The following is a 25,923-nucleotide window of genomic DNA, read 5'->3' as shown; positions in this document are numbered from 1 at the left end:
TTTAGCACACACACACTTTATAAATGTATTTGAATAAGTAATGCGTAGTTTGCCTCATGGGAATGTGAAATGCATCTGGTGACAGAGGAAACTGCAGAAGCAGGTGTTAATTATAGATTGTCCATATAAATCATCATGAGAGGAGCTCCGTAACAACTTATTGATTGACTGGATGACAAAAACAGCAAGACGAACTTCAAATGCCATTTCAGAAAATATCTTAGAATACATTATGGACTCTTCCCAGGTTTCCTGTTTATAAAATAAACACAATAAATCTTTGACCTTATGGTATTATGGTTTCATTACTGTTATTAATTCTTCAAAAGCTTAACAGTGCAGATTACATGTAAACTATTGTGCTATCCTTGAAACTGGATGCGTAACAAAGCTAAAAGGAGCTACAATTGCTATGTAAAAATCCCATCAACCCAGTTCTGAGAAGAATCCCCAATTTGTACCTTGGGAATACACAACCAATAATTTTCCAAACCTCTCTCACGTTTGGGTTATCCTGTCTTTTCCCTTCACTTCTCCTTTTCACATGTAGGAGAACTAATTCGATTCACGTCACCAATGGATTAAGCTGAGATACTGGCGTCAAAAACACGGAAAAGGGTGAAGTAAAGAGATATTGTACAACAAAGCTTTCAAAGCAGAGCTGTAAATATGTGACAGCTGTCGCAGCATAGCACTGACACTTCAGTGAGAGGTCAAGAACGATCTTCCAGCAGAAGTCAGAAAAAGAACACCTAAAAGGAAGTACAGTTCCGGAGAAATGGTTGGGGTGGGCGGAGGAGTTGTGTAATAATAAATCTGAGAAGTAGGCATTTGAAACTAATGAAATGTCATTGTCACATTAAAACTTCAGAGATAAGCATTATATAATAAAATCACTCTAAAACAGTGAGATTGTATATGAAGCAAAAAAATATTTAAACTATCTCTTCACTCTTGAGCAAAGTAGTTCCATTATATCTAATACAGCAAACTCTAAAATGAATTTTTTACTTCATTGCAATTCACTGCAAATGGCCCAGATCAACATTCTGAAATTTTAAGTAGAGTCTTTAGCCTTCTAATAGCATTTAGCTGCATGACTTCAGTATCCAAATTTCTGCCTCAGTGAACAATAGCTCTGAGTTAAAATATTAAATAGACTAAATATTAAACGCATAGTGTCTCCAAGGACATATATTACCACACAAAGTGCTTTGAAGAAGCAAAAAAGGAAAAGGAAGATTGCCTGCTGGGTCATCATTTTCAGTATTTTGACCTCTCCAAAGCACAGCGTTTATTTAAAAAGTTTAGCTCATTGTTTATCTTATAGAAACAATACTCTGGCAGATTGATCATCTGATATTCATGGAGTAATATGTAAAAATAGATTCCTTTCTTCCTCTATTCCTTCAACATATACTGTAAGAACCTGAAGCTTTAAAATGCTCCCAGACAGACATACTTTGGCGGGGTTGGGGAGCTAAGCCATGGTCTCTAAGACTAGTTCTGTTGGATCTGCCAGACAGTGCAAGGATTTTGGCAACATGGAGACTTGATTCAAACATTTAGGAAATGAAAGTACTCAAACTTTTTGAAGCTTACTGTTCTCATCTGTTGAATGGGGATAAAAATTCATACCTGTTTGTCTTTTTTTGTGGTATTTAGTTCCAGATAATATGAAGAATCTAATAAAGTATTTGAGACAGTTTGGAAAGCCAATAATGTTAATCTTCATCGCTGGTCTTACTCTGTAGATTAGAGAATGAAGAAGTAATAGTAAGTTAAACCTCAATAAAGAAAATTCTATTCGTAATTTCTGGACAAAAATTATCCCGAAGAGTAATCCAAATGACATAAAAACATGCTAAGAAAATTATTTAAATGGTGGCTCTAAAAGCAGATGTTAAAAGGAAGTAAAAAATATATAGCAAAATATTAAATGGGAAAAGTAGTTATAGGGAAAAAGAAGAATCCTAACAGATTTAAAGTGGTGTTTGAAAAGATACAGGTAATCAGCTCTTATTAGATCTAGAAATACTCTGTCTCATCTGGGCAACTTGTGAACTTCCATCGTAAAATCTGTGTTAAAACTTTATACAACATCTGTTCATGTTTAAACCTTACCCATCTTTTAGTGCTGTCTCTTCCATGACGGCTTTTCAGATATCCTCAAATTGACTTTACGATGCCCTTTAGCTACAAGTTGCTTGAACACCTATCCTACCTCGTCTAGAAGTAAGGTGTACACTGTTCTCCGGTACTTATCTATAAACTCCTGGAGGGAGAGAACAAGTCAAGCCAGACTGATCAAAGTTCCTCCAAGTTGCCCAGAATAAAGACTAACGTGTAACATCTCATATGGCAGAAGTTAGACCTCTCCCTGATCGCTCTTTGTCTTTTCCTGTAGCTTGCGTCACCATCTCACACTCGTTCCTTTCTTGTGAGTTCCCTTTAGCATTTTTGTTGTTTTCTCCTGCCTTTGGATCTTGGTCATAGACATTCTGAGGGAAATGCTAAAAGTGTCCTCACTCCAAAAGAGTTCCCAGGCTCCTTATGTAAATTGACCCATCGCTTCTCGAGATCTTGGATTTGTCTTTACTTGATAGTGTGACTCTGTTTTAGCTGCACCAGTGTATAAATGTGTATAATAAAATAAATTAAATAAAATTAAGTAGTCTGAAGGAGTTAATAAGCACATTCTGGGAATAACCACTGTCTTTTCTTGAATGGTATACTCTACATGCCATATTCGTTTATGATTTCAGCTATTCTACTATATAAACAATCTATGCAAGACCCACAAACACATCATTTGAAATACAATCCAGATGGTGTCTTGAAGTCCTAAACCAATACACAAAGACCATGATCAAATATAAGAATAGAAACATTTCAAAGAAACAATTGTTTTAAAGATTGTGTAAAATAACTATTGTGTGTAATAAACTATTCTTATTTTGTAATTTTAATTTATTTTATAATTGCTTTAAAATTCAACATAATTTTTAAAACTTGGTTACTGGAATTTAAGTATGCATAAATACGTCATTTATTCACATGATAGGCCATGATGTTTAAATTATTTAAGAGATGGAGTATCAAGTATAGTAAAACAAATGTCCTTCCTTATCATTGTTTCATTTTAGATATGAGTTTAAACATTCAAACTCAAACTATCTACTCATTCAAAATCAAACATTTAATACTAATCTCTCTCTCTCTTTTTTATAACCAAATAACAATGGACATCATTATTATTAAAGATCCTTAAATGTGATGATATTGTGTTAGATTTTTCATTATTTGTTCTTCAGGCACATGTTTTTGGTATTGATGAGCTTTTAATCATTAAATTCTGGAAAATTGCACAATCATCTGTAATAATATGTTCCTATTAAGATAATTTAATTTTTCTTATGCAAAAACAATTGCAATTAGCACAATAAACCAATTGAAAATCTTTAAAATATTTTGTTCCATGCAAAGAGTTATGTTGATAAACAATACTGTTAAGAACAGTAGGGGGGTAGGCAAAGAGCCACACACATAATCCACAAAATTAAACACTGGAAATACAGCATCCACAGTCATAAAGTTAGTAATCTAACGTAATTCTTATAAAAGCAACATGTTTGAACTTAAATTTAGTCATGTCTTGGAGAATTCAGAACATTAACAAACTAAATTGAGGGAACTGTTAATTTTTACCTAAATTATCTACTTATATAAATTCATCTTAAGGGCTTTATATATTCAAAAATACTTTCCTTTTATTTTGCTTCTATGAATTTAGGAAAACATTGCATGTCCTGAACTGAACTAAAGCTTCTGAAGGAGAAAAGTAGTATGGAACTACAGTGATTCAAAAGCAGGAGGATGGGGCACAGGCATTCAGATTTAAAGCGTATAACATAAATCTGTAATTATTCTAATGCCTTTAGTAAACAGCTTAATTTCTTGTATCTTACAAGAACTAAAGCAGCAATTAAATTGAGCTAAAAAGTTCCAAGAGCAGAATGCTCTAAATAAACAGTAGTTTCTCTTATTATGTGATTTCTCTCGTAAGTGCCCAAGACCAAACTTTGCATACCACGTAATTATTTTTTATTTTTTGTCATTTTCATTTTCTATAGTTGTTTTTCTCCTTTCCTCTTTAAAAATTTTCATCTTTCTCCCTCTCTGCCTCTGTCTCTCTGTCTCTCTCAATGTCTCGAGGTAACTACTGAAGAATGTGTGTATGAAATAGCTACAATAGAGCTTGGTTTGGTCAGACACTCAAGAATGCCATTAAATAGATGGCAAAAGGCCACAGTCTAGAAAAGCTTGCAACTTCATAGAGTCCATGGTTCTCTGAAAAGCATAATGAGCCCACACAATTTCAGTGTACTCCTCAGCCTATAAATGAGTTGCAACATTACTTTTAAAAATGTACCCTTTTTAGTCTCTTTTCTTTTTTCCACAAATAAATGGAACGGTTTTATTAAATATTAATTCTCAGCATCAAGATAGATTGAGGTATGGTCAGATATGTGAAAGGTACTCTTTTGAATGATAATCGGATTATAGAAATAGGAATATATATATTCTTAATTCTCATTACTATACCACATTTTGGAAATTCAAAAATTGCTTTTTCTCTTTTGTTATAGTTGCAACTTTTCTAAATGAATTATCATAAGCCATATTATCATAATCATAGTGATCACAGAAATGACTAATGGTTTTAAAATACATGACCTGGTAATTCAGTAGATTTGTGTGTACTATCTTTTGTACCTTGACTAAGTGAAGCTGAATGTTAAGATTCACAAGTGTCATTCATTTTGACTCTTGAATATTCAAAAGTGCTAAGGGCAATCTTTCACAGAGCAGTAAAAAGCTGGTTGCTCCTTTCTAAACATAAACCCAAGTGCAATGTCAGTGTTTTTTTGCAAACATCACTACCCCTATTTCATGTCTATACAATTTAAGCTACTGACAGTTTTGTAAAATATTTTAATTATTAACCCTTGGCTTTCTTTTTTTTGCCTTATTCATATTCTTTTTTCTTTTTTTTTTTGAAGAGCAAATCCTTTAGCAGAGATTTAAGTAATAGCTGTCATTTGATGATGTCTAAAGCTATTCTCTCAACCATGATCTTTCCTGGAAAATCTTTCTTGGAAAAGAACTTCTTTCCTTAGATGTTTACTGTAAAAACCAAACAATTCCAAAGTTAACATTTGTATTTCTGCCAAACATCTTCTGCCTCTTGAATTCTCTATAATAAACTGGATCTCTCTCTCACTTTCTGATAGGCAGCCATCAGTTGTGAAAAGGGTGAGATAATTACAACAATATGTTAGCTAGCCGAATGATGTTAATATTTGGGATTGTGAATATGCGAAAGTTGTATGTTATTGCTGAGTGGCCACAGGTTTTTCAAAAATCACACATTTGTTCTAGTTGGGCAAAATAATAACTCCAACAGCAGGATATTCTCAAATGATTCTCACAAGTCTTCCAGCATGGTGTATGTGTCTGTCTGTTTCTATAGAAGTTAACGTACCCTTATTTTATGGCACGTTAAACTTTGCATATGTTTTCTCATTGGCATTTTTTTCAGTTGGTCTGAATTAAATTCTTAAAAGACAAAAATTAATTTTGTGCAGTTTTTGAACTGTCTCGAAAAGTGGGTGAACAATTTCCTAACTTGTATCTATGAAAATGTTATCCATTTAATTCATTATTACTATTATTTGAAATAGAAACCCACAAAGGAAATAAAAGCATATATACCTAATAACTGTAATAAAAATCACTGTTATCAAAATGAAGCAAAAAAGAAGGGAATGGATGAGTAAAGAAACAGCTATTAAAATATCAACTAGCTATGATTTAAAAAATCAGGGAAAATTACACATCTATATTTTTGGAAAATTTATACCAATTAAACTTTGACCAATAACATATTTAATCAAATAATTCCAGATAATCCATTTAAGGCTGGAATGGGAATGGACATTTCCTCAATAATCTAGTATATTGCATTTAAAAAAAAATTGGAGTCAGTTAATTTAGAACTCAGAGGTTTGTAAACTTTTCCTATAAAGCACCAGAGAGAAAATATGTTAGGTTTTGAGGACTATGTAGTACTTTTTGTCCACTCCTCAACTCTGCTACTAAATCGTGAAAGCAGATATAAACAATAATAAATGAATAGGCATGACCCCATCCCCTTTTTTTTTTTTAACAAAATAGGTTGCAGGCAGGATTTGGTCAGCCGGACCATAATTTGTCAACCCTTAAAGACAACTAGAGTTTTGTGACCAATAAACTCGCATAGAATAGTGATAATATTTCTATCCTCTTAATTTCATGAAAGTAAAACAACTTACTGACCAGAGACAATTCACTCTAACCTCCTCTCTCCCGTCACACAGGAATATATACATAGAAATGGAGGCGATATAAAGTGCACAGTGGTCACAGCCACATACTCTACAACAAGGTTGTTCACATTTGTAATCATCTGTCCCAGACATTGCTTGTGAGTTTGGTAAAGTATTGAAACCAGACTTATTTTGTCCCAGCCTGTAACCTAATGCTAGTGACATAAAATGAAAAACAATGAGTATTTGGTAGAGGATTTAAAATAAACAATAATTTTTGCAAATTAAGAGATCAATATTGTCTATTATCCCAAATGCCAAAACAGTATAAGAAATTCAAACCAATACTTTTTCAAAGATACATTTTCGTGTTATAGTGTCCATGAACAGAAATCTGTGGTTGGAATAGAGGAGAGGATAGTGACATTTTAATATGGGCAAATTAATATATGTCAACAATGATTTATTCCTTAAAATGTTTACCAGGAAAAAGACAAAATGTCTTCTAAATTAGCCATATGGAATTTAATAATGGAATCAATTAAAAATGGTACAGAGAGAGTTAAAATCAAAGAAGCTCTTGGGGAAAATTTAATGTATCTTTAAACTTTTTTTAAAACAAAGACAAAAGTGATCCAGGGAACATTTTGCAGATATTCTAAACACGGAAGAGGTTTTAGTTAATAAAAATATATATTTTTTATGGTAATAATACCAAAGGATTTTAATGGGAATGCACAAACCCTTAAAATGACTGTATAAGCAGATTAATCATACAGCTGTAAACTACATGGAATGTAACTAACTTTACATCAGCAAAAATTGTATAATAGTAAAAAGCAGATACAGCTGCAGAAAAGAAAATTTTGTCAAACCTATCTTCTGTGATGTATCAGGTTGCTGAACATGTGACAGAAAATGGAACAGCATATGACTTCCCTTGTCTATATTTGTCAAGTCTTTTTGATGAAATTTCAGGAGACAAAAATTACTTCTAAGGGTAATATTCGAAGAAGAATCTATTCCTAGGAAAACACACACACACACACACGCACACACACACACGTTGCTTTCCATCAAAAAGAGTTGAGACTGATTCATGTATTTTTAAACTTTTCCATTTCTGTTAATCATTAATGATATTGTTGTTTAAAGTAAAGACATATTCTGTCCTCGCCTTGCAATTTCTTCTTCAGTTAGATGCCCAGCCTATATTTTCATAACGTGAATTTACACAAACATTGGTTTAATATCAACACAAAAAATTCCAAATATTAATAGCAGGTTAATATATCATAGTTGGAAGTTGTAAATGTGTCAACTTGTAAGTTTGTGTTACTTGATACATGTTTTTAATTTCTATCATTGAGTTTACCACTTTTAACCTAAATTATCTTAGTGTTTTGGACAGTTCAAATTTCTTTTGATTTAAAGTGATTTTGTAAATATAGATGTGTGTATATGTGTATCTTTTATCAAGGGAATTCCCTAAAAACACAACTTAAGTCATTTCTAGATAGATTTTAGATTTAAAGTTTAAAAATTATTATTTCAAAAGAGTAGGAAAGGCAAAGAAAATTTCAGAGACATTAAGAAATTTGCAAAGTTAGGTAAGACAAAGCTAAAAGAAGTCATTAGCTCTTACGAAGAATTATAAGCAGGACAACAATTTTTTTACTCTTAGAAAAATTCATCTGGAATAAGGAGTTTAAATTCAATTTAGGAAAAATGTAGACAAATATAGTTCTAACAGAGTTCTGTGTCATGTATGATAAATATTCTGAGTTTAAGAAATTGTGTATTATAAAAGTTAAGGAATGTTCATACCCAGAGGAATTCAAAAACAAAATCTAGATGCATGGCTTACTTAGAATTTTAGGAATTGACCTGCCTAGAGTCAAGATGCTAACATAAATAAAAATAAATATATCATAGGACTAGCACAATGCAGTGTAATGTATTATTAAAAGTATATACAACAAAGATTCATTTCATATTTGTAAAGAACAGTGATCATTACTCAATCAAACCAACTAGTTTTTTTGATGCTTTTTTTCTGTTGTTGAAAATAGAAAGTTCCTTGAGTATTTTCACATTTAGAAAACTTTTATGGAAATTTTCACTTTTTATAATACAGATATTTAAGTGTAAGCTAATAATTCGTGCAGCCTTTTGTTTTCAAAACATTGACAATATGTCATCCATGTATATAAACTGCAATTGTTTTATTTGAATCATTTTTAATATGTTTCTCACACTCTTCCTTTTTGAAAATGAAGTCATATAGTTTCCTACCTTTGTACTGCAAAAAGAAAAATCCTAATAACTACAAACAATTTGATAATGTTCATTTCCTAAGTTCTTAGTGATGTAATGGCAATCTAAAATATATTTAAAAAAATCAGTTTGAGAAATGAAAAGGCAAGAGCACATATATCTTGTACATAAACCTGGCAAATTAAATGCAATACTGACAAATATGTATAACAGTAAAAAAAAACTTTCGCATGAGTTGAATAATATTTTGCTAAGCTAAGGTATATTAGAATATAGAAAAGTGCTTACTATAGGAATTTGAGCAAGTAATAGGGTTCTACAGTTCCAAACATGTAAATGGAAAGAATAAAAACAATATGCTATTGGTAGTGTTTGGATATTTATTTAATAAATACTTACAGGATATTGTTTTTTTTACCACTCAGAAATCCATCTAATTGAACTTACTTCCAGCCAATATTTTTTCCCATCCATGGTATGTCCCAATTTAAACCGGATTACATGATTAACTCTTTTATACCCTATAATAAGTCTTCAAATCTGAACAACCTTCATCTCCAAGTTCTGAGAATTCTAGGTATCCAAATTTGGCCTTGTGTTTGTATTTTTACGTTACACTTTAAATCAATCTATGTATTCGTACTTAATATATTATTGCTTCCTTTATGTGTGCTGACTTTATGTCTTTCCTTGTCTTTGACATCTTCCTTAAACTACTTGTGATACCAGATACGTAGAAAAAAGCTTAAAGATTGAATAATATCTTCACATAAATTTACAAGAAAATGGCAAATTATTTTCTAAACAGGTTGCAACGATTTCTACAAGATCTCTTCCTTTAGAGACTTTAATAGCCAATTCTTTCAAAACATAGGTTCATAACATATTAACTCATAAAATAACTATAAGTAAAATAAACCTAAGCAGTGTACGTGTCATATTTGATAATTGCTACTCTTTATTATTGTTAAAGCAATTAGTAATTTTTTGGTTCCTCTGACTACTATGTGAAACTTTAGAGGATTTTATTTTCCTTTTCCTATGAAATACTACAGACATTGTGTCATGAGGAGATTGATGATATAAATCCATATAAACCTGGATTTTTAAAAATTTTGTTTTTATTTTGTTCTGTTTTGTTTAATTATATCCCTTAGTTAGACCATACTCAGCTTCATTTGTGACTTCTAAGACTTGAGGTGCTAATGTGAGCAGCTCCCATACAAGATGGAAATTCCTAGAACAAGACTTTTAACATTCACTCCTCACAAAACACACACACACACATGCATAAAAAAAAATCTAAGGTTGATTACGAACGTCTTTGATCTTATCAAGAAACAAGATTCTTTAGACTTTTTTCCCTCTGTCCTTCCTTGGGTTAATTTAGTTCTATAATACATTAGTTTCATGTGTATAATTCAATGATTATAGTAGCTATTAACATGTGAACTTTGTTGTTCAATCCTCTAGGTAGATGGATCTATGGTTTTGGTCCCTCTCCCTTGAGACTGTGTGAAAACTTTCTCAAAATACCAAAACAACCCTCTCTCAAATTTCACTGGCTAAAATACGATGTATAAGTTTCACTCAATGAAGATACACAAATGGATGATTTACTTATTACTCAATGTGTTTTTTTGCAATTTTTAATTGCAATGTAGATTTTTATTTTTTATTTTTTAGCTTTATTGAAGTATAACTGATACACAAAAATGGCACACATTTAATGTATACATCTTAATGAGTTACTTCTCAACATGTTTAAAGTATGTTGGGTGAAACAATTTACCATACACTTTATTTTGTTCTGTTTTATTTTAATTGTGTCCCTTATTCAGCTTCATTGGTGGCTTCTAATACTTAAAGTCCTATTGGGAGCGGCTCCTTCAGACAATGGAAACTTCTAGACTATGACTTTTAACACTTCATCCCTACAAAAAATGTATATTACAATAATTATGTGATGAAAGCATAGAAATATTTTTCCGTTGCATAAGTACTAGATGACAGTTCTTATATATATATATAAAATTGAGATTATATAATTTGCAAATGTGATTTACACTTTCCATGCCCAGAAAAAGGATATATAAAATGTTTAAAACAAGATACGTTTGTTCAAAAGGAATGAACTATAATTCATAGTTAAACAGACAGAACACAGATCTCTTTGACTTTATCTAAATTGATAGCACATTTTGTAATAGGCCAATGAAGTCTGTGACCCAGACACTCACTCTTCTATGGAATCTTTTGAGAAAATAGCATAGGAACATTTACCATAAAGTAGTATTATTATCCCCTGACACAACAAAAGTCGTATTGTATCAACCAAAGTTAGACTTCAGAATTTTATAAAAAGCTGGATTTACTATATTATGTAAGTACACATTTTAGTTAATAAAAGAGTATTAAAAATATTCTTAAGATACCAGTAGCACATTTGAACAATTATGTAACATTATTACTTCAATCCTATGCATTTAAGCATAGCTCATACACACCCTTAAAATATTCTAAATTTGTTGTACTCTATACAAGAGGTTATAGGTAGGTGAGAAAGAAGAAGAACAATTTGGAATTATAAGCTGAGAAATTTTCAAATGTAGAAAATTTGATGAAAGAATTGCATGTTGTTTAGGAGAAAGTAGAAAGTGCTCCCACCTCTGGCGTTAAATGCAGATCTGAAAATATGGGAAATTTTAATAAGAAACAATCTTAAAATATCATATTGTGATGTCTCTTTATGGTTCTATTCAGTTTAAATCAAATTAATGATAATGAAAACTTCTCAAAAGTTCATCCCCTCCAATGGCTAAATTGCTAAACCCTGTGAAAATCCATAGCTCAGAATTTGTACAAAATAGTGACCAAAAAACAGTCTTGTTTAATATTATTTAAGATAATTTTGTGTTTTAAATTTCTATTTGTCATACTTGAAGAAAGTATTTACTTTATTATGCTTTTTATTAGTTTCTTAAAACTCAGAAATAGGCCCTAAAAATCCAATGAAGCACCTTTCTGACAAATGTTCGGTGATGATACCACTATGATTTCATTTGCTGTGGTGTTTGTTATTTAACCTCTTCCACTGAAATTTTGGTTATTTGGCTGCAGTTAATGGAATTTATAGAAAGGCAGAAAAAGAGTAGAGAGCAAAGGGTAAACGAAATAGGGATTTCAAGTAGAAGGAATAAAAGATTACATCATGTTTGAATATAGGACATTATTCACAGGACATAAATCCAGATTAGCTTTCCTTGCTTAAAGTATTAGGCGAGGATAAGGATTAACACTTAGAACATCTGAATAAAGTTGATTTCTTTAGAACAGTGTTTTGATAGTTTGAAAATGACGTATTAAACTTCCTGTAATAAAATCTATTCCGCAGTTATCGTAAATGTGTTAAATAATATTTCTTTTTACAAATAAAACTTTTTTCTTTTTAAAAAATGATTACTTTCTTGGTCCAATCCTACCTTTCTTTCTTGTTGCCAGTAAGTATATAAACAATGCATTTTCTGTGTATTATCTAATGTTATTCAGCACATAAAGCTCAAGATCTGAGATTTCCTCTTCAATTACTAATATTAAAAGAAAAATGTTACCAAACTGATTTATGAAGTGAAAATTTTGTCTAAAAGTACAGAGAAATTATAGTTGCAATAGATGCATCCACTTTCATAGAAAAGCTAAAGTCTAAATCTGTAATCTCTTGATCTTTACAACTATTTTAGCTTAGGAATGTCAATCTTGCTTAAGAATGCACACTGACCTGATTTTAGTAGTTGATTATCTGTATTTCTAATGCTAAGGTGGATCACGTATCTAAACTTGACCTAGTTCCATTTGGCACAGAAGGAACGGGTTAGATGTCAGTGTAAAACTACTTGATAATGCCTCAGTGAGTTTCTTTTGTGGGTGTTGTCTATTTTATTATCATCTGCATTTTTAAATGAGAGGACAGAGATCTTAGAAGAGAAGGAGGGAGATGGAATTCTACTAATGTTAATAAGATGTATGACCTAGTGCTGCAGCATGTTTTTATTCAATTTATAATGGAAGAATAGAGATCATTCTATGTCATTGTTCCATAGAAAAGGAAACATTTTCAATATTTCTTTCTCATCTAATCTCTGAAGTCAGTGCATATGCCATGGTGCTGATAATTATATTCTGCCACTTTTAGAAGTATAGTAATAATAGAAATACTAGAAGTAGAGGTATACATTTAGAAGTATAGTAATGATAGAAATGGATCTAGTTATGGAAGCAATAAAAAGTTATTAATAGCTTCAACTGTGAATGTGAACAGCCTGGGTTCAAATTCTGTTTTGTAAACTTATTTGGCTAATCTTGGGCCATGTCCTTAACCTCTCTATATAACCATTTCATCATCTGCAAAAGAAGTAAAATGATGGAACCAACTTTGTGAGATTTGCAGATTCAATGAGGTCGTACATATTAAGTGTTGGCACCTAGAATTTTGCAAGTGTGCTTTGTTCGGAGTAAATTGACATTCACTCTCAATCTTACTAGTCTTTTTGAGGTAGGCACTATAGAGATATATATATACATATATATATATATAGATAGATATATTGCCACTTTTGGATAAGAAACGCTGAAGTGCAAAGATGCTAAGTAACTTGCCCAAGGACATAGACACAAAGTAGAATCCAGAGGTGAGGGTTTGGGTTTATGCTTTAAACTCTCTTTATTATAACACTTTCTCCTTTGATTGTCAAATTGGATGTGAAAACTTCTATTCTTTGTGTAAAAGACACAATTATTTGCCTAACATTTAGAATGTATATGACAAGTCTTTAAATAATAAATTATTTGGGAATTTCAAAGAGTAGTCATTTATGTAATCATCTTAAAGTCTTTAGAGAGAAACACAAAGGGCTTAGAGCCAATAAAGTAGTACAACCTATATAGTAGAGGCCAAAATTAAGGCACAAAATGCCAAATGGAAATTGTCACACTTTCCATTTATTAAAACAATTTTATTACATCCTAATTATTTAATAGGCAGAAATATTGCTATTTTTTAAGTAAAAGAAAGAAGTAAAAGAAACATAAAAAACTAATCAAGCTTATTTATCCTTCATTAAAAAGAAAATGATCAAGGGGCCAGCCCCATGGCATGGCCTGGGCTCAGTTCCTGGGCATGGGCCTACACCACTTGGTGACGGCCGTGCTGTGGTAGCAACCCACATACAAAATAGAGGAAGATTGGCACAGATGTTAGTTCAGGGCGAATCTTCCTCAGCAAAAGAAAAAAACGACCAAATGAGTAATTATGACATTCTCCACATAATAAAAGGTAAACAAAGAACAACAATAAACAAAACAAACAAAAAGTTATTGCATTCAAATAATTTTATCTCTCTGAGTGTCAATTTCCTCTGTATAAAATAGGGGTGAAAAAACTAACCTTAACATAAAATTCTTTGAAAAGTTATCACTTGCTATTCAAATTGAATATTTTACTTTCCTTGTTGCATTTTTTTCTTCTAGTTTGTTTAACATTCAATTCCAAGGTTTCATTGAATATATAAAATAAAACAGGTGTAATATTGTAAAGTCATTTTAAGATTACATACTAACAAGATGCTGTATAAAACATAAATCATCTATTAAGAGGCTCTTCTGCCTGTAGAGTCTGAGCATTTTTAATACAGTAAAAAAATTCACTCAATTTGGAATCACTGATATTTCATTCCCCTTACTACTCAATGAGATTTCACTATAAAACTGTTTTTGAGCTCCGATTTCATCATCTGCACTAGCTCTTTATAAATATCCAAGGAAACACTCTGTGTCAAATACTCTGTTCGTGAAATACATTTAGTCTTTCCACTATCAGTAAATACAACACTGTTGGACCACTATGGGGTATTTTCAGCTCCTCCTTCCTGGGAAACCATCCAAGGCGCACATGTAGAAAGAGTCACCTTGAGAGAAGACAGTTTCTTTTTTTTAATTTGCAATCACCCTATTTTAAACATTTTTTTTTTCCCATAAAGTCTGCTTCCACCTCATGTTCACACTGAATCTTTTAAGGACCACTTCTTCCCGGAAATACCCCACTCCCTGCTCCTTTCTGTATCTCTGCATTATTTAAAAAATTTTTTTGACCCATTAAATTAAAGATTGAAGACCGAGAAGCAGGTCAGTAGTGGTAGGAGATTATAAATGAATTCAGACATAAATAAGATGATTTAAGAAAAATCATGGGTATTATTTAAGTCATCTCAACATTTTTTATGGAAAATATCATTTTCAAATATTTGGATCATTGGCATATAAAATATTTCATGATTTACTAAGTTAACTTCATAAAAATTTTGGGAGAAGATATAATAATAGGAGAGAAATAGGAAAAAATAATTCTTTAACACTTTTGGTTATGTATTGGTGTATAATAAACCATCATACAACTTAGTGACCTAACCACTGCAACAATTTATTTTGCTCATACATCTGATTACAAAATAAATCACTAAAATAATCTCCTCATTAACTAATCTAACAGCAAGTCATGTTTCAAGTGTAATATCACATTTGCAGAGTTCTTTAAATTCTTTATTGTGGAGTTCTTTAAATAGTTTAATAGAAAAGAGTCATAACACCTTAATATGAGTTATCTTTCCTGATAATAGGACTTCATGTTTTTTCTTCTTTAAGAAGTGAAATGTTTAGTATATAAGTAAGTATATATTTTTTTCTATATAATATTCTATTTCTGAAAACATTTCTTGGATTATTCAAAATTTTTTCCTAATTTGTTAATCACTATTTTTATAAAATATTATTTTTTCTAACAATATCTAACCCTATGATCTAAGTCAGATGGTGAGATATGTCATAATGTAATATTTCTATGTTGTTAAGTCATTTTTCATCCACAAATTTTATTTTATAACTTTTGAAAAATACACCTAACTACCACTTCCTTGTTAAATTTTTTAGTGAAAATACACCATTGATGCGTTTAGTAAAATTAATATTTGAGAGGATGTACTGTTATCACATTTGGCTTTAGACTTTAGCACGTCTGTGATTTTGCCTTCCTTCTGATCTCAGCTTCCTTTTTGACAGTTTTGTCATTATTTGACCCTTTCATCCTCTGAGATATTAGCGTCCTTAATGCATATCCATTTCATTTTTAGTTAGTCACAATCTCTTTTATTTAGCATTAATAAATATTGATAGACTAATTCACATTAATTTGTAAATAGTTGATAAGGTAGTGTGTTTCCTATCATCTATTTAGGAGGCTTGCTCCATACCATACCTTCTATGCAAAATTTTACCTATATTGAGCTTATATTTAGTGTCAAAATATTGAAGGCTTATTAAACTTTTTTTTTAGTTTCAATCATTATTAATTTTCAATTTTGCAGTTTTAATTATGGAGTCAGTGATTTTTTTTCATGTCTCAGTAGTTTTGTAGGCCATTTGATGCTTTTGTGGGGCTCCTAAAAATCTGTCTACATTAAATGGTAGTTATTTTGTTCCTTAAGGTGATGTTTTTAGTATCAGGTAGGAATATATTTTGGGGTGAGAAAGTGATTATCCTGCAAGCTCTGAAATTATACACACACATCATGGCTTAGCAAAATAAGCCTTCAGCCATAGCTTAAACCATTTACTCTAAAGAGGTTAGATTTACCTAATATTAAATAGGTGATTTTACCTATTTGCCACATATGGTCCAGTTAATCAATGGAAATATGGGCTTTCTTAGTATTACAACAGATATTTGTTTTTGGAAGTGTCAGTAGCTATTTTGATAAAAATCGTTGTGTTACTGCATTGAAACTGATAATTGATAGTTTGGAGAGAAATAGTGAGTGGCACATTCACAATTTTTTATGTTAGTCCAGAATTTCTTAAACTGTTGAATGAACATGAACATAGATTATAGTTGGAAACAATATTGATACCAAGTAGTTCCTTAAAAGACTAAGTGAACGTTTTATAATGATTATATAACTTTTCAAAGTAGTTGGATAAAATGTTATGAATAATAATTATCTGATATGCGGGTGGCCCAAAACTTTAAGAGTGGTCCATGTTTAACAACTATATAGTTCATTTTTACCTGACTCATTAAAAACAGCTTTCACATTAATAAATGAAAGAAGATAAAAATAGACTCTTTTTCATAACTCTGAATACCAGAGCTGTAGTTGAGTCCTATGACTAATATCATACACTTGATATTAAATATTTTTTCTAATCTACTCATTTATATTTAATGACCTATGTTATAAGAAGTTGATGATACTATCATGTCATTTAGCATTCAACTAAGAATTGTTTTTATGTTTAGAAGCAATAAAAGTGAGTCAAAGAAAATATTTGTGAAAACAGGAAATATTTGGATGAATATATGCAAATATTCCTTTATAATTCTAAGAAAATAATACTACTTATTAAATATAAAATATGAAGAGAATTTTATGAAACCTGTGTAAAATAAAATGTCAAGACAATGCAGAATATTGCCTAAAACCAATAGCTGCTATACATCCTTAGCCTTAGGTATTTAAACTAAATTTCTCTATGTTCTTTAGAATTCACCTAATAATATGTGAAGATGCCTATATTTCTGTTGAATAAAACAGAAAAGCTGTATAAACTCTGTATAAAATTACCATTTCAAATAAATATTAGCCCTTCTTTCTCTTTAGTAATCATATGAATTTAGAAACTTTTGGATTTTCTTCTATTTTGAAAAGTATTAATAATACGTCTATAGAGGGAGGATATTATAGACATAATTTCATCCCCCAAAATACATATGTCGAAGCCCTAACCCACAGTGTGACTGTATTTACAGCTAGGATCATATGTCGAAGCCCTAACCCACAGTGTGCCTGTATTTACAGCTAGGATCATTAAGAAGGTAACTAAGGTTAAATGAGGTCATAAGGGAGAAGCCGTAATCTAACAGGACTGAAGTTGTTATAAGAAACAGAAGAGACACCAGGGGCACAGGTACACAGAGGAAAAGACGCTGAGAGAAGGCGGAAGTCTGCAAGCTAGTGAGAGATTCCCACCAAAACCCAACCCTGCTGTCTTCCTCTTGGACTTCCAACCTCTAAAAGTGTTAGAAAATAAGTTTCTGTTGTTTAAACCACCTAGTCTGTGGGATTCTGTTATGGCAGCCCAAGCTTGTTGATACAGTGTGTCTATGAATGAGAAGGCATTTTTAAATTTCTAGCTATAATGCCTTGCAATAACAGGCAATAAGTATCTACTTCCTGTCTGGTCCTGCAAATTATGATGACTTCCGTCAACTTGTATTGTGTGATAAAATGCTCAAAAATTTATTGAATGTCTTCACACTAAAGTTTTGCATCTGTATTTTGGTAAAGAAAACAAAGGTGAAAAGTAATGCAAAATAGTGAACGTAACTGAATATCAATGACAGGATATTTATGAAAAAGAATTCAAAATGTAGCATGAATAGAAAAGTGATTCTAGGAAGAATTGCAATAGGAAATTTGGAGAAAAGGGAGTAATTGTGCGTTATTTTGGATTATTTACGTATTTGATGTAAACATTCTCTTCTTTTTTATATAATTTACTATTAGAGATAGAAAACTAGGCTAAAGTAATCATTTTCCTAAAGCAATATAATGATTGTCTTTTTCATTTTTACCTGGAAATCTTTGAGATAGATTTTCACATCTAATTTGCATTTGTAATAGATCAACCTCAAGCCAGTGCTGAAAATGATTGTGTTCTCCTAATGGAAAATACCAGATAAATAATGAAGGAAGTCAAATAAAAATGTTCTCTGTTTTGAGAAGAGGGCCAAAAATTAAAATGTATTATGGATCAGCCAGATTTTTTCTTGTGTCTATATAAAATGGACATAATAAGAATGATAGGATTATGACAGAAAATGTCATGTTTCAGAGGGGCCATAAAAGAAAAACCTAGTGAAAATTTTGCCATTAAAACATGAATACATTATTCAAAGTATAAGGATTGTATTTTTCTCTCCTTTTAAATGTAGGGATTGGATAAGCTTATTTTTAAAGCCTTTTCTAATATTCTAAAATTACGTCATTATAGTTATCCTTTTAAACATAATCAGTTACAGGTTTTAATCTATTTGTACAAATTTTTCTCCCACATTGATATTAAACTACATAAATTGGGGCAATTACAAATCTAAACTGTCAAAATTAAGCCTGGGAACATATTTTTGCTATTTAAGATATTGGAGTAGAAATAATAATTTGATACAATAAAAATCTTCTTTTTTTGAGCACCATGCATAGAATGTGCAAGTATCTTTTCTTCATTTTCTTCGGTGGAAATTCATGTTGCCTTCTGTAGAATTCTATTAAAAGCCAGTGTGATCTTTATGTTCAGATCAGCCCTGCAGGGTCACTGAACAAAGTGAATAATGAGCCCAGTGGGATCTCACTATCTATGTCTCAGTTTGTCATGCTGAAAATTAATCAAAAATGGGGAACTTGCAATAAAACTTGGATTTTAGAGTGTTGGCCTCTATTGGTAGGAATTGACAACCAAAAATATCTAACGTGCTTTGCAAGATATGAACTTAAGTTTAACTGGTTTATAGCTTTCTTTAAAAAGAATTGATGTGATTTTACACATTCTGAAATACTAGGTAAGTGGACAAAAGGTAAGTAAATTTGTTCAGCAGAGTACAACAAGGGTAACACTATTTCTAACTATAATTGGCTGAACATCCATAGGCTATACATTTACTATTGCAAACATCTGGATAAAAACTGAAAATGTGAACCATTTTCCATACCTTGCCAATATCCCAGATGGTTTCTGTCATGAAGAGATAGATAAAAACTGTACAGATCTGACTGAAATTTTGTTTTTAACTGACTGATTTAAGGTTGTTTAAATAGTGATTATATCCTTAATTTACACAAATTTAATAATAACCTGATCTATTAAATGTTCAGTTTCCTATATCATACAACTTGAAATTTTATTTTCAATGATACTGTCACCAAATCATAGAATAGAAATTATATGTGTAGACAGGAGAAACAAAAAATAAATCCAACATTGATCAGAAAATATTTTAACATGGACAAGAGAAAGAGATGCCTACTCATTCATAAGTATTACTTTCAACTGATTTTCATAAATTCATTTCTATTTGCTTTCTTAGCAGCATGTTTTTATTTTTGAAATGCAATACGTGAACTATTTTAAAAGAAACATCAAGAAATAACATAGTATTAATAGAATAACAAACAATTCTTCATTGTACATTGCAGTTAAATCACAATAATTATGAAGTAAGCAACAAAGATACTCAGAAAAGTATTATTAAGATAAGGCCCATTGGGGTAATTTGATGTTTAAACCATCTCATGAACCTTCATTGTTTTAAAAGGAGCCTACCTTTCTACACTTGATCTTAGCCAAAAGGCTGAGAAGCAATAGGAAGCTGTCTTTCTAAACACATTTTATGTATGTGTGTGCTTTAGGGAATCTGGTAGAGTTAGAAAATAAAATAGTTCTTTTTCTTTTAGAAAATTTAATATTGCTTCCAATCCTTTATTCATATAATAGGAAACATTTACTATGACCTATATTTCCAGAGCTCCTATTAACCGTATGAATTTTCTGCTTTTAACATAAATGTAGATTTCTTTTGAAGATAGGATTATGTTATGGGTTGTTTTCTGAAATATACTGGTCTTTTTTCCTTCTCTTTTGACTTCAACCTAATTTATCTATTTATTTCTTTATGTAATAATCAACAGCAGCTCTGGTTTTACAAGAACAAACATACATAATGCTCAGTTTTTTACATGTACATTTTACATATTTTATATTTTTAAAATTGAGAAGTGCTCTGATCAAAGACATTAGTTTAATATGAATCTGAAAACAGACTATCTCGGGTGACATTGATAGTAAATATAAATGTATTGAAAACTGTTCATCAATTCAGGAACACGTTATAAAGTAATTCTTTCAGAGATAAGTTATAAATTATAAGTATCTGCTATGTTATGATCAATATCTGAGCAGGCCTAGAGCAAGATATTCATAGCCCTACACAATAAAAATGTTATAGTACTCCACCAACTCCCTATCTGTAGTTAAAAATAATGCAAAATAAAATATGTATGTGAAATAGCAAAAAAAGAAGTATCAGTTCCCATTACGATTAATAATCCACTGCTTTACATTTTATTATGATGACCCAAGCATGTGCTTTATTAAATTCTTGATCATTCAAGCTCTGTCTGAGGGCCACTGCGGAAAAAATATGTAGCAAATGCAGTATATGAGAATATTTACCAAATTTATTATGCTTCCTTCACCTATATTTAAATCTTCTCTCTTGGCCAACCCTGGAAACTGATATATTTCTCTTCAGTAGCCAGTAGCCGACAATGAATTTGCTGGAGCTTGATGTTCCTTTATGCCATGTAGTTTCACTTTATAAATAATAATTTGGATAATTTTCCTTGCAGTAACATAAATGTGAGTGTTTAGCTTAATGCCATCAATAAAATCCTTAAATGGCCATTATGAAACTTTTTCTTGTTTAACCCGCACATTTATTCTTTCAATATCCATTGATAATTAAGAAGTCACAGAGAGCATATTTGTTTTCATATATCTCCAAAGATTCAGGAAAGGAGACTATTTTTGAATTGTCAGAGTAATGCCTTCAAAAATCTGGTCCTCCATAAAAGCAGTAAGTACACTGGTGAATATTGTCAAAACCAACTCTTCCAGAATTCTGAGAATTAACCAAATGCTTACAACAATCTGAGGAACAGTCATTCAAGAAAAAGGCTGATTCTCAATAATAACAGCAACCTAGGTAATCTTCGGTAATTACAGCAAGCTTAGAGATATTTTAACTTGCTCTCTTTCCATCCCTCCTTTGCTGTGAGTTCCATAGTATCCTTGAAAATCAGCAAACTTAGAACCACTGGAGAAGGTAGAGGGTTTAGAACTTTCCCTGAATTGTCCAAATAGTGTTTTCTCTACCTGCCTGGAAGCTCCACGGAATAGGCCAATTAACAGAGCTTGGTTTTTATTAAATCTGACTCAGTGTGAAAAACTGTATCTGCAGGACCTTTTTATAAAATAATCAGCAGCTATTGTTAAACATTGCAGCTGTTTGAGGCAGCATGAACAGTTGTGGTGCTCAAGAAGCTGGCAAAAATAAAATAAATAAAGGAAAATCTGGAGAATGATATATCCACATGGAGCTTTGAAAAGCTCTGACATATTTCTGAGAATACAGAGCATCACATGCATATACTGGGTTATGTGCTTGCCCAGTAAGACTCGAGGAGGCCCTATTCTTTCATTTCTGACAGACCTTGAGGTTCTGTACAAGCAGAAAGTGAAGGGGTAAGGCAGACTTGGAAATTGCCAGAGCATTGAAGTGTGCCCCAGCATACACCCAGAGTCTTTTGGCAAAGAGTGGGTAGGAAACTTATTGATTCAAAGCATTCAGGGAAATCTCTGACTAATCATTAATTGAGTAGAGACGTCACTAGCCATAAATGACTAAGAATACACACTTTACAGAATTAGTCCTGGAAAGTCGCTAAAAAAGCAAAGAGCCGAAGCAGTAGCAACAATCATAACAATGGCAACAACAAGCCTTGAGAAGGATCTGATTTCCAGAATGATCTAATTCTTATTTTAAATTGGAAAAGAGTAATTTTAGAACACTAAATGAGATAATCTAGATTTAATGAACACACTTCTAGAAAGACAAAACCTACTGAATCTGACTCAAGAAGAAATATAACATTTGGAAAGACTTGAAACTTGTAAGGAGGATAAATTGATAATTTTAAAACTTGCCAAAAGAAAAGCTCATGGTCATAGTGCTTCATTGCTAAATTCTACAGGATGATTTAAAAAGAAATATTGTCGATGCTTCAAAAAACTTTCCAAAAAGTCAAAAAGGAGAGAATATATAACTAATCCTGTGAGGCCAGCATTACCTTGATACCAAAGCCAGACAAAGACATCACAAGAAAAGAAAACTACAGAAAAAAATATCACTTATGAATAGACGAAGAAAATTCATCCTTAGCAAATTACCAGTAAAGCAAATCTAGCAACATATGAAAATGATTATATACCATGATCAAGTTGTATCTACCTCAAGAATGCAAAAGTTAGTTTAATACATGAAAATCAATCAATGTAATACACCACATTAACAGAATGAAAGCCAATCACATGATCATCTCAGTGCATACAGGAAAAAACATTTGACATTATCAAACAAAATTTTAGGAAAAAAAATTTAATGAACTAGGAATATAAGGGACTTTCATCAACCTAATAAAAGATGTTTACTCAAAATTCACCACTAACATCACACTTAAATGGTGATGAACTAAAGGCTTTCCACTAATACCAGAAACAAACCAAGGATGGCTACTCTTTCCATTCTATTCAACATTGCACTGAAGGTACCAGCCAGAGCAATTAGGCAAGATAAAGGAGTAAAAGCCATCTAAACTGGAAAGGAAGAAGTAAATCTATGTTTATTTTTAGATGACATAACCATGTGTGTAGAACATTCTAAAGCATCCATAGAGAAACTTTTAGAATTAGTGAACAAGTTCGCTAAGTTTTGTCACAATATCAATATATAAATATCAATTATTTTTCTATATTGGCAATGAACATTTTGACAATGAAACTGAGACAATATTTTCATTTATAATAACATCAAATATAATAAAATACTAAGAATAAATTTAACAAAGATATATATACAATTCATGAATTGGAAACTCCAAATCATTGTTATAAGCAATCCCAGACCTAAATAAATGGAAAGAGTTCCCTGTTCATGTATCAAAAGATTTAGTATTTCTAAGATTGCCGTAATCCCCAAATGAATTTAAGAATCTACACAGCTGTCAAAAATTCAGCAGCTTATTTTGCAGGAATTGGCAAGCTGATCCTAAAATTTATATGTAAGTACAAGAGACCTGGGATAGCTAAACAATCTTAAACAAAAACAAAAACTAAAGCTGAAGGATTCATACTTTGTGATTTACAAAAAAGCTTCAGTAATCAGGAAGAGTGTAGTACTGGCATACCAACAGGCTTATAGATCAATAGAATAGAATTGAGAGTCGAAAACAAACCTTCAAATTTATGGTAAATTGATTCTATTAAGGATGCCAGGACTTGGGGAAAGTATAGTCTTTTCAACAAATGTGCTGGGACAATTTGATATCTACATGCAAAAGAATGAAATTGGATTCCTGCCTGACACCATATACTAAAATTGTTGCAAAATGGAACACAGACCTTATTACAAGAGCTAAAACTTTGAAACTCTTAGAAGAAAACATAGAAATGGATCTTTATGATCGTAGGTTACGTGAAGGTTTTTTAGATATAACACTAAAAGCACAAGTGAGAAAATATGTAAAATATATCAGACTTCATCAAAATTAAAATATTTTGTATTTTAAAAGACACCAGACTGGACTGGTGGTTACCATTGGGGAAGGAGGGAGCGGGGAGGGCAAAAGGGGTGATTGGGCTCACATGTGAGGGGATGCACTATAATTAGTGTTCGCGTGGTGAACATGCTGTAATGTACAAAGAATTTGAAATATGATGTACATCTGAAAAAAAAACTGTTGGAAAAAAAAAGACACTATCAAAAAAGTGAAAGGATAAACTACAGGATGGGAGAAAATATTTGCAAGTTCTATGCCTGATAAAGGAGTTGTATCTATAATATACACACACACAAAAAAAACCTTCTTGCTTCTCAACAATAAAAAAACTTAAAAATTGTCGAAGTATTTGAACCCTCATAAACTACTTGTAGAAATGTAAAATGATGCAGCCATTTTAGAAAACAGTTTAGCAATTCATTAATAAGTTAAATATAGTGTTACTACATGACCCAGCAATTCTACTATGAAGTATGTACCCACAGTAATTGAAAACACATATCCACACAAAAGCTTGTATGTAAATATTTATGGCAGCATTATTCATAATATCACCAAAGTGGCAAAAACCCAAATGTTCATCAACTGGTGAATGGATAAACAAAATGTGGTATCTGTATAATGGGGTATTGTGGGAAGCATTCCCCCAATCTAGCTGCCATTGTATTGTGACAAGGTCTGGCAATAGAAGGAGAATCGTGCAAGGCACTTCTCCAGGGAACATAATTCTTTAAGCAGAATCCTTTGTCCTCCTTCTAAAGCCTATTACTGATTAATGTCTTCCCTCTGTCCTGGAAGCCTTGTAAAAACAGGCAGAACTGGCAATAAACATATCTCAAAAAACAAACAGCAGCCCCCAAGGATGAGGGGGTCTATATTCCATTAATTATGTACTCGCTGTCCTCCTAACTTCTTTGAAGACCCTGAAACGATGTAACCTCTTCCTAAACAATCGCTATGTATGCTGCACATCTAGTATGTAGATAACCACCTTTGATTATTACCTTTAGTCACGCACTGCCCCTCATCTCTTGTTCCCATGACGACAATAGTTAGACCACCTCGTGTGATTTTTTCCTATATAAGTGTACCCTGTCCCCGAAATAAATTGGACTTGCTTGCAACTGTGTCGAGTCTCACGTCTAGCACTTACACTTTCGCCGATGCCGTCTCTCCCGCGAGAACCTGGACTCTGCTGAGGCTGGACCCCGGCAGGGTATTAGTCAGCAATTAAAAAGGGAATGAGGTGCTAGTGAATTCTAGAACTTGTGTGAACTTTGAAAATGTTAAGAATCCACTCACCAAAATTCGTATTGCATGATTCTATTTACATGAAATTTCCAGAATAAGAAAATCTAGAGACAGAAAGTAGATTAGTGATTGCCAAGGTCTGCAGATAGAGAGGAATTGAAAGTGACAATTAATGGGTACAGGCTTTTCTGCAGTAATGAATATGATCTAACATTCAGTAGTGATGATGGCTACCCAACTATGCTAATATAATACAAACTGTTGAATTGCACAGTTTATATAAGTGCACATTTTATTTCCTCAGATATATTTTTTGTCGTAAAATATCTTAAAATAGACTTTCAGAGGAAAACATTTGAAAGAAGGGAAGAAATAATTTCTGATTTGTTTTTAGAAAATTAAAAATATGAATTTGCTGAGTTAATCAAGGAAAATGAAGTAGGAAAGCAAAAAATGTAGTTAATTGCACAAATCTTGAAACCTAACTTCAATGGCAAGGTAAGTAACTTAAACTTAGCCAGAGAATA

At 31.7% G+C, this 25,923-nt stretch overlaps 1 long non-coding RNA gene across 1 annotated transcript; it reads right to left on the bottom strand.

The window, feature by feature from the left end:
* On the bottom strand, positions 1–25,417 carry LOC111768698 (uncharacterized). Its single transcript, XR_002801174.2, has 3 exons — positions 25,299–25,417; positions 1,639–1,748; positions 1–252 (listed from the first exon to the last, which is right to left on the bottom strand). It is a non-coding gene; the product is annotated as an uncharacterized lncRNA (long non-coding RNA).
* Between the last annotated feature and the right edge of the window lie 506 nt (positions 25,418–25,923).

The sequence above is a fragment of the Equus caballus genome, chromosome 17 (genome assembly GCF_041296265.1).
Source record: "Equus caballus isolate H_3958 breed thoroughbred chromosome 17, TB-T2T, whole genome shotgun sequence".
NCBI classification, from domain to species: domain Eukaryota; kingdom Metazoa; phylum Chordata; class Mammalia; order Perissodactyla; family Equidae; genus Equus; species Equus caballus.
The sequence above is the reverse complement of the archived record's forward strand: the minus strand, read 5'-3'. Positions and strand labels throughout refer to the sequence as shown.